The sequence below is a fragment of the Schistocerca piceifrons genome, chromosome 8 (genome assembly GCF_021461385.2).
Source record: "Schistocerca piceifrons isolate TAMUIC-IGC-003096 chromosome 8, iqSchPice1.1, whole genome shotgun sequence".
Lineage (NCBI taxonomy): Eukaryota > Metazoa > Arthropoda > Insecta > Orthoptera > Acrididae > Schistocerca > Schistocerca piceifrons.
In genome coordinates, this window is record NC_060145.1 from 434,950,204 (window position 1) to 434,963,018 (window position 12,815).

At 53.3% G+C, this 12,815-nt stretch overlaps 34 non-coding genes across 34 annotated transcripts; 9 read left to right on the forward strand and 25 right to left on the reverse strand.

Annotated features, from left to right (window-relative positions):
* Nucleotides 1–20: 20 nt before the first annotated feature.
* Trnai-uau lies at nt 21–112 on the reverse strand. The gene is given in 2 exon segments: nt 21–56; nt 75–112. It is a non-coding gene; the product is annotated as a tRNA-Ile (tRNA).
* A 378-nt stretch (nt 113–490) lies between these two features.
* Trnar-acg lies at nt 491–563 on the forward strand. Its single transcript has one exon. It is a non-coding gene; the product is annotated as a tRNA-Arg (tRNA).
* A 589-nt stretch (nt 564–1,152) lies between these two features.
* Nucleotides 1,153–1,224, reverse strand: Trnad-guc. The gene has a single exon. It is a non-coding gene; the product is annotated as a tRNA-Asp (tRNA).
* A 107-nt stretch (nt 1,225–1,331) lies between these two features.
* On the reverse strand, nt 1,332–1,403 carry Trnad-guc. The gene has a single exon. It is a non-coding gene; the product is annotated as a tRNA-Asp (tRNA).
* A 107-nt stretch (nt 1,404–1,510) lies between these two features.
* Nucleotides 1,511–1,602, reverse strand: Trnai-uau. The gene is given in 2 exon segments: nt 1,511–1,546; nt 1,565–1,602. It is a non-coding gene; the product is annotated as a tRNA-Ile (tRNA).
* Nucleotides 1,603–1,980: 378 nt separating this feature from the next.
* Trnar-acg lies at nt 1,981–2,053 on the forward strand. Its single transcript has one exon. It is a non-coding gene; the product is annotated as a tRNA-Arg (tRNA).
* Nucleotides 2,054–2,657: 604 nt separating this feature from the next.
* Trnad-guc lies at nt 2,658–2,729 on the reverse strand. Its single transcript has one exon. It is a non-coding gene; the product is annotated as a tRNA-Asp (tRNA).
* A 107-nt stretch (nt 2,730–2,836) lies between these two features.
* Trnad-guc lies at nt 2,837–2,908 on the reverse strand. Its single transcript has one exon. It is a non-coding gene; the product is annotated as a tRNA-Asp (tRNA).
* A 107-nt stretch (nt 2,909–3,015) lies between these two features.
* On the reverse strand, nt 3,016–3,107 carry Trnai-uau. Its single transcript is given in 2 exon segments — nt 3,016–3,051; nt 3,070–3,107. It is a non-coding gene; the product is annotated as a tRNA-Ile (tRNA).
* Nucleotides 3,108–3,485: 378 nt separating this feature from the next.
* Trnar-acg lies at nt 3,486–3,558 on the forward strand. The gene has a single exon. It is a non-coding gene; the product is annotated as a tRNA-Arg (tRNA).
* A 604-nt stretch (nt 3,559–4,162) lies between these two features.
* Nucleotides 4,163–4,234, reverse strand: Trnad-guc. Its single transcript has one exon. It is a non-coding gene; the product is annotated as a tRNA-Asp (tRNA).
* A 107-nt stretch (nt 4,235–4,341) lies between these two features.
* Nucleotides 4,342–4,413, reverse strand: Trnad-guc. Its single transcript has one exon. It is a non-coding gene; the product is annotated as a tRNA-Asp (tRNA).
* A 107-nt stretch (nt 4,414–4,520) lies between these two features.
* Nucleotides 4,521–4,612, reverse strand: Trnai-uau. Its single transcript is given in 2 exon segments — nt 4,521–4,556; nt 4,575–4,612. It is a non-coding gene; the product is annotated as a tRNA-Ile (tRNA).
* A 378-nt stretch (nt 4,613–4,990) lies between these two features.
* Trnar-acg lies at nt 4,991–5,063 on the forward strand. The gene has a single exon. It is a non-coding gene; the product is annotated as a tRNA-Arg (tRNA).
* Nucleotides 5,064–5,667: 604 nt separating this feature from the next.
* Trnad-guc lies at nt 5,668–5,739 on the reverse strand. The gene has a single exon. It is a non-coding gene; the product is annotated as a tRNA-Asp (tRNA).
* A 107-nt stretch (nt 5,740–5,846) lies between these two features.
* Nucleotides 5,847–5,918, reverse strand: Trnad-guc. Its single transcript has one exon. It is a non-coding gene; the product is annotated as a tRNA-Asp (tRNA).
* A 107-nt stretch (nt 5,919–6,025) lies between these two features.
* Nucleotides 6,026–6,117, reverse strand: Trnai-uau. Its single transcript is given in 2 exon segments — nt 6,026–6,061; nt 6,080–6,117. It is a non-coding gene; the product is annotated as a tRNA-Ile (tRNA).
* A 378-nt stretch (nt 6,118–6,495) lies between these two features.
* Trnar-acg lies at nt 6,496–6,568 on the forward strand. Its single transcript has one exon. It is a non-coding gene; the product is annotated as a tRNA-Arg (tRNA).
* Nucleotides 6,569–7,172: 604 nt separating this feature from the next.
* Nucleotides 7,173–7,244, reverse strand: Trnad-guc. Its single transcript has one exon. It is a non-coding gene; the product is annotated as a tRNA-Asp (tRNA).
* A 107-nt stretch (nt 7,245–7,351) lies between these two features.
* On the reverse strand, nt 7,352–7,423 carry Trnad-guc. Its single transcript has one exon. It is a non-coding gene; the product is annotated as a tRNA-Asp (tRNA).
* Nucleotides 7,424–7,530: 107 nt separating this feature from the next.
* On the reverse strand, nt 7,531–7,622 carry Trnai-uau. Its single transcript is given in 2 exon segments — nt 7,531–7,566; nt 7,585–7,622. It is a non-coding gene; the product is annotated as a tRNA-Ile (tRNA).
* A 378-nt stretch (nt 7,623–8,000) lies between these two features.
* Trnar-acg lies at nt 8,001–8,073 on the forward strand. The gene has a single exon. It is a non-coding gene; the product is annotated as a tRNA-Arg (tRNA).
* A 604-nt stretch (nt 8,074–8,677) lies between these two features.
* Trnad-guc lies at nt 8,678–8,749 on the reverse strand. The gene has a single exon. It is a non-coding gene; the product is annotated as a tRNA-Asp (tRNA).
* Nucleotides 8,750–8,856: 107 nt separating this feature from the next.
* Nucleotides 8,857–8,928, reverse strand: Trnad-guc. The gene has a single exon. It is a non-coding gene; the product is annotated as a tRNA-Asp (tRNA).
* A 107-nt stretch (nt 8,929–9,035) lies between these two features.
* Trnai-uau lies at nt 9,036–9,127 on the reverse strand. The gene is given in 2 exon segments: nt 9,036–9,071; nt 9,090–9,127. It is a non-coding gene; the product is annotated as a tRNA-Ile (tRNA).
* Nucleotides 9,128–9,505: 378 nt separating this feature from the next.
* On the forward strand, nt 9,506–9,578 carry Trnar-acg. The gene has a single exon. It is a non-coding gene; the product is annotated as a tRNA-Arg (tRNA).
* A 604-nt stretch (nt 9,579–10,182) lies between these two features.
* On the reverse strand, nt 10,183–10,254 carry Trnad-guc. The gene has a single exon. It is a non-coding gene; the product is annotated as a tRNA-Asp (tRNA).
* Nucleotides 10,255–10,361: 107 nt separating this feature from the next.
* Nucleotides 10,362–10,433, reverse strand: Trnad-guc. The gene has a single exon. It is a non-coding gene; the product is annotated as a tRNA-Asp (tRNA).
* A 107-nt stretch (nt 10,434–10,540) lies between these two features.
* On the reverse strand, nt 10,541–10,632 carry Trnai-uau. The gene is given in 2 exon segments: nt 10,541–10,576; nt 10,595–10,632. It is a non-coding gene; the product is annotated as a tRNA-Ile (tRNA).
* Nucleotides 10,633–11,010: 378 nt separating this feature from the next.
* Trnar-acg lies at nt 11,011–11,083 on the forward strand. The gene has a single exon. It is a non-coding gene; the product is annotated as a tRNA-Arg (tRNA).
* Nucleotides 11,084–11,687: 604 nt separating this feature from the next.
* Trnad-guc lies at nt 11,688–11,759 on the reverse strand. The gene has a single exon. It is a non-coding gene; the product is annotated as a tRNA-Asp (tRNA).
* Nucleotides 11,760–11,866: 107 nt separating this feature from the next.
* Nucleotides 11,867–11,938, reverse strand: Trnad-guc. The gene has a single exon. It is a non-coding gene; the product is annotated as a tRNA-Asp (tRNA).
* A 107-nt stretch (nt 11,939–12,045) lies between these two features.
* Nucleotides 12,046–12,137, reverse strand: Trnai-uau. The gene is given in 2 exon segments: nt 12,046–12,081; nt 12,100–12,137. It is a non-coding gene; the product is annotated as a tRNA-Ile (tRNA).
* A 378-nt stretch (nt 12,138–12,515) lies between these two features.
* Nucleotides 12,516–12,588, forward strand: Trnar-acg. Its single transcript has one exon. It is a non-coding gene; the product is annotated as a tRNA-Arg (tRNA).
* The last annotated feature ends 227 nt before the right edge of the window (nt 12,589–12,815 follow it).

The window sequence follows — 12,815 nt, forward strand, 5'->3', positions numbered from 1 at the left end:
GCTGCTAAGAAATAAAAGTATGCCCCAGGTGAGGCTCGAACTCACAACCCCGGCATTGCTCACGGCTACTGCCTTATAAGTACCGTGCGCTAACCAATTGCGCCACTGGGGCTACAACAGAGTGCTTTCAGTTAGCGGTATTCACTTTGCTGCAATCCAGTGGTGGCCACAGAAACATACGATCGCCACCTGATGCCATACTGCGACTTTGGCACCTGACTACCAATGCTTCGTGCTATTCTTGTTTCATATGCTACGCTTACATGCACATCAACCGGCTCTCGTCGTCGAGAAAACGTGGGAAAACGCGCGCCTTGCCTTCTGCTACCTGTCGAACAGCGAGAGCAGATGCGTGGCAAGCTCTAAGCACTGCAGGCGCACTGCGGCCACGCAGCTGCACGAAAGGTACCTTCCTTGGGAGCTTGCTCAGCCATGGAGAACACGTTTCTTAGCGAATTGCACTTGTCTCGTAGAAAGAAATGCTGCCACTGGCCCTGTGGCGCAACGGATAACGCGTCTGACTACGTATCAGAAGATTCCAGGTTCGAATCCTGGCAGGGTCGGCGTTTTGTTAGTTGCCGACGCGTAGCTGGGCAGTGGATTTCGTATGTCGCCGCACCGTGGAGTGCTTTGTTGCTCCTGTGCATCTCGCAGCTGCATGTCGAGTCGATCGTGGTAAATATCGCTGCCTGCAAGCGTCAGCGTAGCGTCAGTCGAGCAAAGCTGAGAGCTGTAGGAGATGATACGCAATTAAATACAGGCGTGTGAAAGCGACGCAGACAACACTTTCCAAGTGTCCCACGTCACGTGGCGAAGAGCCGGCGCAACCCCAGGCAGCAGAGTGGCGCAGTGGAAGCGTGCTGGGCCCATAACCCAGAGGTCCGTGGATCGAAACCACGCTCTGCTAAAATTATTTCTTTTGCGGACTGTGCCGAGCTCGATTATTACGCCCACAGCGTCGGCTGGGGTGCTTTGATACAGCGTTAACAGCATACCCCGCAGTTCTGAAATGTGAAGAATGCGAGAACCACTTCCTAAGTTGTAGCATTTTTTAAGATTTTGCGCCAACTACACTCCACGATCGCAAAGTTAATGCTCTTACGACCCACATACGCGCAACACTCGAACAGGGTTGTGAGATAAAAATCGCATCTCCCCGGCGGGGAATCGAACCCCGGTCTCCCGCGTGACAGGCGGGGATACTAACCACTATACTACCGAGGATGCGCTGTAGACAGGTGCCTGTGTGCGAGAGATATGGTGCTAGTAGCCGCAAACGACCTACACTAAGTTCGGCGAGTGATAGAGCAGCAATTAAAAATCGGATGTGCCTCCCCGGCGGGGAATCGAACCCCGGTCTCCCGCGTGACAGGCGGGGATACTAACCACTATACTACCGAGGAAGACGCAGCTAGCGTCTCGAATGCACAATTATGTTACTCAAATAGCTGATACATCTCAAACCTAGCCTCCTGTTGCTGTCAGAGACAGCTGCTAAGAAATAAAAGTATGCCCCAGGTGAGGCTCGAACTCACAACCCCGGCATTGCTCACGGCTACTGCCTTATAAGTACCGTGCGCTAACCAATTGCGCCACTGGGGCTACAACAGAGTGCTTTCAGTTAGCGGTATTCACTTTGCTGCAATCCAGTGGTGGCCACAGAAACATACGATCGCCACCTGATGCCATACTGCGACTTTGGCACCTGACTACCAATGCTTCGTGCTATTCTTGTTTCATATGCTACGCTTACATGCACATCAACCGGCTCTCGTCGTCGAGAAAACGTGGGAAAACGCGCGCCTTGCCTTCTGCTACCTGTCGAACAGCGAGAGCAGATGCGTGGCAAGCTCTAAGCACTGCAGGCGCACTGCGGCCACGCAGCTGCACGAAAGGTACCTTCCTTGGGAGCTTGCTCAGCCATGGAGAACACGTTTCTTAGCGAATTGCACTTGTCTCGTAGAAAGAAATGCTGCCACTGGCCCTGTGGCGCAACGGATAACGCGTCTGACTACGGATCAGAAGATTCCAGGTTCGAATCCTGGCAGGGTCGGCGTTTTGTTAGTTGCCGACGCGTAGCTGGGCAGTGGATTTCGTATGTCGCCGCACCGTGGAGTGCTTTGTTGCTCCTGTGCATCTCGCAGCTGCATGTCGAGTCGATCGTGGTAAATATCGCTGCCTGCAAGCGTCAGCGTAGCGTCAGTCGAGCAAAGTCGAGACAAGTCAAGCTGAGAGCTGTAGGAGATGATACGCAATTAAATACAGGCGTGTGAAAGCGACGCAGACAACACTTTCCAAGTGTCCCACGTCACGTGGCGAAGAGCCGGCGCAACCCCAGGCAGCAGAGTGGCGCAGTGGAAGCGTGCTGGGCCCATAACCCAGAGGTCCGTGGATCGAAACCACGCTCTGCTAAAATTATTTCTTTTGCGGACTGTGCCGAGCTCGATTATTACGCCCACAGCGTCGGCTGGGGTGCTTTGATACAGCGTTAACAGCATACCCCGCAGTTCTGAAATGTGAAGAATGCGAGAACCACTTCCTAAGTAGTAGCATTTTTTAAGATTTTGCGCCAACTACACTCCACGATCGCAAAGTTAATGCTCTTACGACCCACATACGCGCAACACTCGAACAGGGTTGTGAGATAAAAATCGCATCTCCCCGGCGGGGAATCGAACCCCGGTCTCCCGCGTGACAGGCGGGGATACTAACCACTATACTACCGAGGATGCGCTGTAGACAGGTGCCTGTGTGCGAGAGATATGGTGCTAGTAGCCGCAAACGACCTACACTAAGTTCGGCGAGTGATAGAGCAGCAATTAAAAATCGGATGTGCCTCCCCGGCGGGGAATCGAACCCCGGTCTCCCGCGTGACAGGCGGGGATACTGACCACTATACTACCGAGGAAGATGCAGCTAGCGTCTCGAATGCACAATTATGTTACTCAAATAGCTGATACATCTCAAACCTAGCCTCCTGTTGCTGTCAGAGACAGCTGCTAAGAAATAAAAGTATGCCCCAGGTGAGGCTCGAACTCACAACCCCGGCATTGCTCACGGCTACTGCCTTATAAGTACCGTGCGCTAACCAATTGCGCCACTGGGGCTACAACAGAGTGCTTTCAGTTAGCGCTATTCACTTTGCTGCAATCCAGTGGTGGCCACAGAAACATACGATCGCCACCTGATGCCATACTGCGACTTTGGCACCTGACTACCAATGCTTCGTGCTATTCTTGTTTCATATGCTACGCTTACATGCACATCAACCGGCTCTCGTCGTCGAGAAAACGTGGGAAAACGCGCGCCTTGCCTTCTGCTACCTGTCGAACAGCGAGAGCAGATGCGTGGCAAGCTCTAAGCTCTGCAGGCGCACTGCGGCCACGCAGCTGCACGAAAGGTACCTTCCTTGGGAGCTTGCTCAGCCATGGAGAACACGTTTCTTAGCGAATTGCACTTGTCTCGTAGAAAGAAATGCTGCCACTGGCCCTGTGGCGCAACGGATAACGCGTCTGACTACGGATCAGAAGATTCCAGGTTCGAATCCTGGCAGGGTCGGCGTTTTGTTAGTTGCCGACGCGTAGCTGGGCAGTGGATTTCGTATGTCGCCGCACCGTGGAGTGCTTTGTTGCTCCTGTGCATCTCGCAGCTGCATGTCGAGTCGATCGTGGTAAATATCGCTGCCTGCAAGCGTCAGCGTAGCGTCAGTCGAGCAAAGTCGAGACAAGTCAAGCTGAGAGCTGTAGGAGATGATACGCAATTAAATACAGGCGTGTGAAAGCGACGCAGACAACACTTTCCAAGTGTCCCACGTCACGTGGCGAAGAGCCGGCGCAACCCCAGGCAGCAGAGTGGCGCAGTGGAAGCGTGCTGGGCCCATAACCCAGAGGTCCGTGGATCGAAACCACGCTCTGCTAAAATTATTTCTTTTGCGGACTGTGCCGAGCTCGATTATTACGCCCACAGCGTCGGCTGGGGTGCTTTGATACAGCGTTAACAGCATACCCCGCAGTTCTGAAATGTGAAGAATGCGAGAACCACTTCCTAAGTTGTAGCATTTTTTAAGATTTTGCGCCAACTACACTCCACGATCGCAAAGTTAATGCTCTTACGACCCACATACGCGCAACACTCGAACAGGGTTGTGAGATAAAAATCGCATCTCCCCGGCGGGGAATCGAACCCCGGTCTCCCGCGTGACAGGCGGGGATACTAACCACTATACTACCGAGGATGCGCTGTAGACAGGTGCCTGTGTGCGAGAGATATGGTGCTAGTAGCCGCAAACGACCTACACTAAGTTCGGCGAGTGATAGAGCAGCAATTAAAAATCGGATGTGCCTCCCCGGCGGGGAATCGAACCCCGGTCTCCCGCGTGACAGGCGGGGATACTGACCACTATACTACCGAGGAAGATGCAGCTAGCGTCTCGAATGCACAATTATGTTACTCAAATAGCTGATACATCTCAAACCTAGCCTCCTGTTGCTGTCAGAGACAGCTGCTAAGAAATAAAAGTATGCCCCAGGTGAGGCTCGAACTCACAACCCCGGCATTGCTCACGGCTACTGCCTTATAAGTACCGTGCGCTAACCAATTGCGCCACTGGGGCTACAACAGAGTGCTTTCAGTTAGCGCTATTCACTTTGCTGCAATCCAGTGGTGGCCACAGAAACATACGATCGCCACCTGATGCCATACTGCGACTTTGGCACCTGACTACCAATGCTTCGTGCTATTCTTGTTTCATATGCTACGCTTACATGCACATCAACCGGCTCTCGTCGTCGAGAAAACGTGGGAAAACGCGCGCCTTGCCTTCTGCTACCTGTCGAACAGCGAGAGCAGATGCGTGGCAAGCTCTAAGCTCTGCAGGCGCACTGCGGCCACGCAGCTGCACGAAAGGTACCTTCCTTGGGAGCTTGCTCAGCCATGGAGAACACGTTTCTTAGCGAATTGCACTTGTCTCGTAGAAAGAAATGCTGCCACTGGCCCTGTGGCGCAACGGATAACGCGTCTGACTACGGATCAGAAGATTCCAGGTTCGAATCCTGGCAGGGTCGGCGTTTTGTTAGTTGCCGACGCGTAGCTGGGCAGTGGATTTCGTATGTCGCCGCACCGTGGAGTGCTTTGTTGCTCCTGTGCATCTCGCAGCTGCATGTCGAGTCGATCGTGGTAAATATCGCTGCCTGCAAGCGTCAGCGTAGCGTCAGTCGAGCAAAGTCGAGACAAGTCAAGCTGAGAGCTGTAGGAGATGATACGCAATTAAATACAGGCGTGTGAAAGCGACGCAGACAACACTTTCCAAGTGTCCCACGTCACGTGGCGAAGAGCCGGCGCAACCCCAGGCAGCAGAGTGGCGCAGTGGAAGCGTGCTGGGCCCATAACCCAGAGGTCCGTGGATCGAAACCACGCTCTGCTAAAATTATTTCTTTTGCGGACTGTGCCGAGCTCGATTATTACGCCCACAGCGTCGGCTGGGGTGCTTTGATACAGCGTTAACAGCATACCCCGCAGTTCTGAAATGTGAAGAATGCGAGAACCACTTCCTAAGTTGTAGCATTTTTTAAGATTTTGCGCCAACTACACTCCACGATCGCAAAGTTAATGCTCTTACGACCCACATACGCGCAACACTCGAACAGGGTTGTGAGATAAAAATCGCATCTCCCCGGCGGGGAATCGAACCCCGGTCTCCCGCGTGACAGGCGGGGATACTAACCACTATACTACCGAGGATGCGCTGTAGACAGGTGCCTGTGTGCGAGAGATATGGTGCTAGTAGCCGCAAACGACCTACACTAAGTTCGGCGAGTGATAGAGCAGCAATTAAAAATCGGATGTGCCTCCCCGGCGGGGAATCGAACCCCGGTCTCCCGCGTGACAGGCGGGGATACTGACCACTATACTACCGAGGAAGACGCAGCTAGCGTCTCGAATGCACAATTATGTTACTCAAATAGCTGATACATCTCAAACCTAGCCTCCTGTTGCTGTCAGAGACAGCTGCTAAGAAATAAAAGTATGCCCCAGGTGAGGCTCGAACTCACAACCCCGGCATTGCTCACGGCTACTGCCTTATAAGTACCGTGCGCTAACCAATTGCGCCACTGGGGCTACAACAGAGTGCTCTCAGTTAGCGCTATTCACTTTGCTGCAATCCAGTGGTGGCCACAGAAACATACGATCGCCACCTGATGCCATACTGCGACTTTGGCACCTGACTACCAATGCTTCGTGCTATTCTTGTTTCATATGCTACGCTTACATGCACATCAACCGGCTCTCGTCGTCGAGAAAACGTGGGAAAACGCGCGCCTTGCCTTCTGCTACCTGTCGAACAGCGAGAGCAGATGCGTGGCAAGCTCTAAGCTCTGCAGGCGCACTGCGGCCACGCAGCTGCACGAAAGGTACCTTCCTTGGGAGCTTGCTCAGCCATGGAGAACACGTTTCTTAGCGAATTGCACTTGTCTCGTAGAAAGAAATGCTGCCACTGGCCCTGTGGCGCAACGGATAACGCGTCTGACTACGGATCAGAAGATTCCAGGTTCGAATCCTGGCAGGGTCGGCGTTTTGTTAGTTGCCGACGCGTAGCTGGGCAGTGGATTTCGTATGTCGCCGCACCGTGGAGTGCTTTGTTGCTCCTGTGCATCTCGCAGCTGCATGTCGAGTCGATCGTGGTAAATATCGCTGCCTGCAAGCGTCAGCGTAGCGTCAGTCGAGCAAAGTCGACACAAGTCAAGCTGAGAGCTGTAGGAGATGATACGCAATTAAATACAGGCGTGTGAAAGCGACGCAGACAACACTTTCCAAGTGTCCCACGTCACGTGGCGAAGAGCCGGCGCAACCCCAGGCAGCAGAGTGGCGCAGTGGAAGCGTGCTGGGCCCATAACCCAGAGGTCCGTGGATCGAAACCACGCTCTGCTAAAATTATTTCTTTTGCGGACTGTGCCGAGCTCGATTATTACGCCCACAGCGTCGGCTGGGGTGCTTTGATACAGCGTTAACAGCATACCCCGCAGTTCTGAAATGTGAAGAATGCGAGAACCACTTCCTAAGTTGTAGCATTTTTTAAGATTTTGCGCCAACTACACTCCACGATCGCAAAGTTAATGCTCTTACGACCCACATACGCGCAACACTCGAACAGGGTTGTGAGATAAAAATCGCATCTCCCCGGCGGGGAATCGAACCCCGGTCTCCCGCGTGACAGGCGGGGATACTAACCACTATACTACCGAGGATGCGCTGTAGACAGGTGCCTGTGTGCGAGAGATATGGTGCTAGTAGCCGCAAACGACCTACACTAAGTTCGGCGAGTGATAGAGCAGCAATTAAAAATCGGATGTAACTCCCCGGCGGGGAATCGAACCCCGGTCTCCCGCGTGACAGGCGGGGATACTGACCACTATACTACCGAGGAAGACGCAGCTAGCGTCTCGAATGCACAATTATGTTACTCAAATAGCTGATACATCTCAAACCTAGCCTCCTGTTGCTGTCAGAGACAGCTGCTAAGAAATAAAAGTATGCCCCAGGTGAGGCTCGAACTCACAACCCCGGCATTGCTCACGGCTACTGCCTTATAAGTACCGTGCGCTAACCAATTGCGCCACTGGGGCTACAACAGAGTGCTTTCAGTTAGCGGTATTCACTTTGCTGCAATCCAGTGGTGGCCACAGAAACATACGATCGCCACCTGATGCCATACTGCGACTTTGGCACCTGACTACCAATGCTTCGTGCTATTCTTGTTTCATATGCTACGCTTACATGCACATCAACCGGCTCTCGTCGTCGAGAAAACGTGGGAAAACGCGCGCCTTGCCTTCTGCTACCTGTCGAACAGCGAGAGCAGATGCGTGGCAAGCTCTAAGCTCTGCAGGCGCACTGCGGCCACGCAGCTGCACGAAAGGTACCTTCCTTGGGAGCTTGCTCAGCCATGGAGAACACGTTTCTTAGCGAATTGCACTTGTCTCGTAGAAAGAAATGCTGCCACTGGCCCTGTGGCGCAACGGATAACGCGTCTGACTACGGATCAGAAGATTCCAGGTTCGAATCCTGGCAGGGTCGGCGTTTTGTTAGTTGCCGACGCGTAGCTGGGCAGTGGATTTCGTATGTCGCCGCACCGTGGAGTGCTTTGTTGCTCCTGTGCATCTCGCAGCTGCATGTCGAGTCGATCGTGGTAAATATCGCTGCCTGCAAGCGTCAGCGTAGCGTCAGTCGAGCAAAGTCGAGACAAGTCAAGCTGAGAGCTGTAGGAGATGATACGCAATTAAATACAGGCGTGTGAAAGCGACGCAGACAACACTTTCCAAGTGTCCCACGTCACGTGGCGAAGAGCCGGCGCAACCCCAGGCAGCAGAGTGGCGCAGTGGAAGCGTGCTGGGCCCATAACCCAGAGGTCCGTGGATCGAAACCACGCTCTGCTAAAATTATTTCTTTTGCGGACTGTGCCGAGCTCGATTATTACGCCCACAGCGTCGGCTGGGGTGCTTTGATACAGCGTTAACAGCATACCCCGCAGTTCTGAAATGTGAAGAATGCGAGAACCACTTCCTAAGTTGTAGCATTTTTTAAGATTTTGCGCCAACTACACTCCACGATCGCAAAGTTAATGCTCTTACGACCCACATACGCGCAACACTCGAACAGGGTTGTGAGATAAAAATCGCATCTCCCCGGCGGGGAATCGAACCCCGGTCTCCCGCGTGACAGGCGGGGATACTAACCACTATACTACCGAGGATGCGCTGTAGACAGGTGCCTGTGTGCGAGAGATATGGTGCTAGTAGCCGCAAACGACCTACACTAAGTTCGGCGAGTGATAGAGCAGCAATTAAAAATCGGATGTGCCTCCCCGGCGGGGAATCGAACCCCGGTCTCCCGCGTGACAGGCGGGGATACTGACCACTATACTACCGAGGAAGACGCAGCTAGCGTCTCGAATGCACAATTATGTTACTCAAATAGCTGATACATCTCAAACCTAGCCTCCTGTTGCTGTCAGAGACAGCTGCTAAGAAATAAAAGTATGCCCCAGGTGAGGCTCGAACTCACAACCCCGGCATTGCTCACGGCTACTGCCTTATAAGTACCGTGCGCTAACCAATTGCGCCACTGGGGCTACAACAGAGTGCTCTCAGTTAGCGGTATTCACTTTGCTGCAATCCAGTGGTGGCCACAGAAACATACGATCGCCACCTGATGCCATACTGCGACTTTGGCACCTGACTACCAATGCTTCGTGCTATTCTTGTTTCATATGCTACGCTTACATGCACATCAACCGGCTCTCGTCGTCGAGAAAACGTGGGAAAACGCGCGCCTTGCCTTCTGCTACCTGTCGAACAGCGAGAGCAGATGCGTGGCAAGCTCTAAGCTCTGCAGGCGCACTGCGGCCACGCAGCTGCACGAAAGGTACCTTCCTTGGGAGCTTGCTCAGCCATGGAGAACACGTTTCTTAGCGAATTGCACTTGTCTCGTAGAAAGAAATGCTGCCACTGGCCCTGTGGCGCAACGGATAACGCGTCTGACTACGGATCAGAAGATTCCAGGTTCGAATCCTGGCAGGGTCGGCGTTTTGTTAGTTGCCGACGCGTAGCTGGGCAGTGGATTTCGTATGTCGCCGCACCGTGGAGTGCTTTGTTGCTCCTGCGCATCTCGCAGCTGCATGTCGAGTCGATCGTGGTAAATATCGCTGCCTGCAAGCGTCAGCGTAGCGTCAGTCGAGCAAAGTCGAGACAAGTCAAGCTGAGAGCTGTAGGAGATGATACGCAATTAAATACAGGCGTGTGAAAGCGACGCAGACAACACTTTCCAAGTGTCCCACGTCACGTGGCGAAGAGCCGGCGCAACCCCAGGCAGCAGAGTGGCGCAGTGGAAGCGTGCTGGGCCCATAACCCAGAGGTCCGTGGATCGAAACCACGCTCTGCTAAAATTATTTCTTTTGCGGACTGTGCCGAGCTCGATTATTACGCCCACAGCGTCGGCTGGGGTGCTTTGATACAGCGTTAACAGCATACCCCGCAGTTCTGAAATGTGAAGAATGCGAGAACCACTTCCTAAGTTGTAGCATTTTTTAAGATTTTGCGCCAACTACACTCCACGATCGCAAAGTTAATGCTCTTACGACCCACATACGCGCAACACTCGAACAGGGTTGTGAGATAAAAATCGCATCTCCCCGGCGGGGAATCGAACCCCGGTCTCCCGCGTGACAGGCGGGGATACTAACCACTATACTACCGAGGATGCGCTGTAGACAGGTGCCTGTGTGCGAGAGATATGGTGCTAGTAGCCGCAAACGACCTACGCTAAGTTCGGCGAGTGATAGAGCAGCAATTAAAAATCGGATGTGCCTCCCCGGCGGGGAATCGAACCCCGGTCTCCCGCGTGACAGGCGGGGATACTGACCACTATACTACCGAGGAAGATGCAGCTAGCGTCTCGAATGCACAATTATGTTACTCAAATAGCTGATACATCTCAAACCTAGCCTCCTGTTGCTGTCAGAGACAGCTGCTAAGAAATAAAAGTATGCCCCAGGTGAGGCTCGAACTCACAACCCCGGCATTGCTCACGGCTACTGCCTTATAAGTACCGTGCGCTAACCAATTGCGCCACTGGGGCTACAACAGAGTGCTTTCAGTTAGCGGTATTCACTTTGCTGCAATCCAGTGGTGGCCACAGAAACATACGATCGCCACCTGATGCCATACTGCGACTTTGGCACCTGACTACCAATGCTTCGTGCTATTCTTGTTTCATATGCTACGCTTACATGCACATCAACCGGCTCTCGTCGTCGAGAAAACGTGGGAAAACGCGCGCCTTGCCTTCTGCTACCTGTCGAACAGCGAGAGCAGATGCGTGGCAAGCTCTAAGCTCTGCAGGCGCACTGCGGCCACGCAGCTGCACGAAAGGTACCTTCCTTGGGAGCTTGCTCAGCCATGGAGAACACGTTTCTTAGCGAATTGCACTTGTCTCGTAGAAAGAAATGCTGCCACTGGCCCTGTGGCGCAACGGATAACGCGTCTGACTACGGATCAGAAGATTCCAGGTTCGAATCCTGGCAGGGTCGGCGTTTTGTTAGTTGCCGACGCGTAGCTGGGCAGTGGATTTCGTATGTCGCCGCACCGTGGAGTGCTTTGTTGCTCCTGTGCATCTCGCAGCTGCATGTCGAGTCGATCGTGGTAAATATCGCTGCCTGCAAGCGTCAGCGTAGCGTCAGTCGAGCAAAGTCGAGACAAGTCAAGCTGAGAGCTGTAGGAGATGATACGCAATTAAATACAGGCGTGTGAAAGCGACGCAGACAACACTTTCCAAGTGTCCCACGTCACGTGGCGAAGAGCCGGCGCAACCCCAGGCAGCAGAGTGGCGCAGTGGAAGCGTGCTGGGCCCATAACCCAGAGGTCCGTGGATCGAAACCACGCTCTGCTAAAATTATTTCTTTTGCGGACTGTGCCGAGCTCGATTATTACGCCCACAGCGTCGGCTGGGGTGCTTTGATACAGCGTTAACAGCATACCCCGCAGCTCTGAAATGTGAAGAATGCGAGAACCACTTCCTAAGTTGTAGCATTTTTTAAGATTTTGCGCCAACTACACTCCACGATCGCAAAGTTAATGCTCTTACGACCCACATACGCGCAACACTCGAACAGGGTTGTGAGATAAAAATCGCATCTCCCCGGCGGGGAATCGAACCCCGGTCTCCCGCGTGACAGGCGGGGATACTAACCACTATACTACCGAGGATGCGCTGTAGACAGGTGCCTGTGTGCGAGAGATATGGTGCTAGTAGCCGCAAACGACCTACACTAAGTTCGGCGAGTGATAGAGCAGCAATTAAAAATCGGATGTGCCTCCCCGGCGGGGAATCGAACCCCGGTCTCCCGCGTGACAGGCGGGGATACTGACCACTATACTACCGAGGAAGACGCAGCTAGCGTCTCGAATGCACAATTATGTTACTCAAATAGCTGATACATCTCAAACCTAGCCTCCTGTTGCTGTCAGAGACAGCTGCTAAGAAATAAAAGTATGCCCCAGGTGAGGCTCGAACTCACAACCCCGGCATTGCTCACGGCTACTGCCTTATAAGTACCGTGCGCTAACCAATTGCGCCACTGGGGCTACAACAGAGTGCTTTCAGTTAGCGGTATTCACTTTGCTGCAATCCAGTGGTGGCCACAGAAACATACGATCGCCACCTGATGCCATACTGCGACTTTGGCACCTGACTACCAATGCTTCGTGCTATTCTTGTTTCATATGCTACGCTTACATGCACATCAACCGGCTCTCGTCGTCGAGAAAACGTGGGAAAACGCGCGCCTTGCCTTCTGCTACCTGTCGAACAGCGAGAGCAGATGCGTGGCAAGCTCTAAGCTCTGCAGGCGCACTGCGGCCACGCAGCTGCACGAAAGGTACCTTCCTTGGGAGCTTGCTCAGCCATGGAGAACACGTTTCTTAGCGAATTGCACTTGTCTCGTAGAAAGAAATGCTGCCACTGGCCCTGTGGCGCAACGGATAACGCGTCTGACTACGGATCAGAAGATTCCAGGTTCGAATCCTGGCAGGGTCGGCGTTTTGTTAGTTGCCGACGCGTAGCTGGGCAGTGGATTTCGTATGTCGCCGCACCGTGGAGTGCTTTGTTGCTCCTGCGCATCTCGCAGCTGCATGTCGAGTCGATCGTGGTAAATATCGCTGCCTGCAAGCGTCAGCGTAGCGTCAGTCGAGCAAAGTCGAGACAAGTCAAGCTGAGAGCTGTAGGAGATGATACGCAATTAAATACAGGCGTGTGAAAGCGAC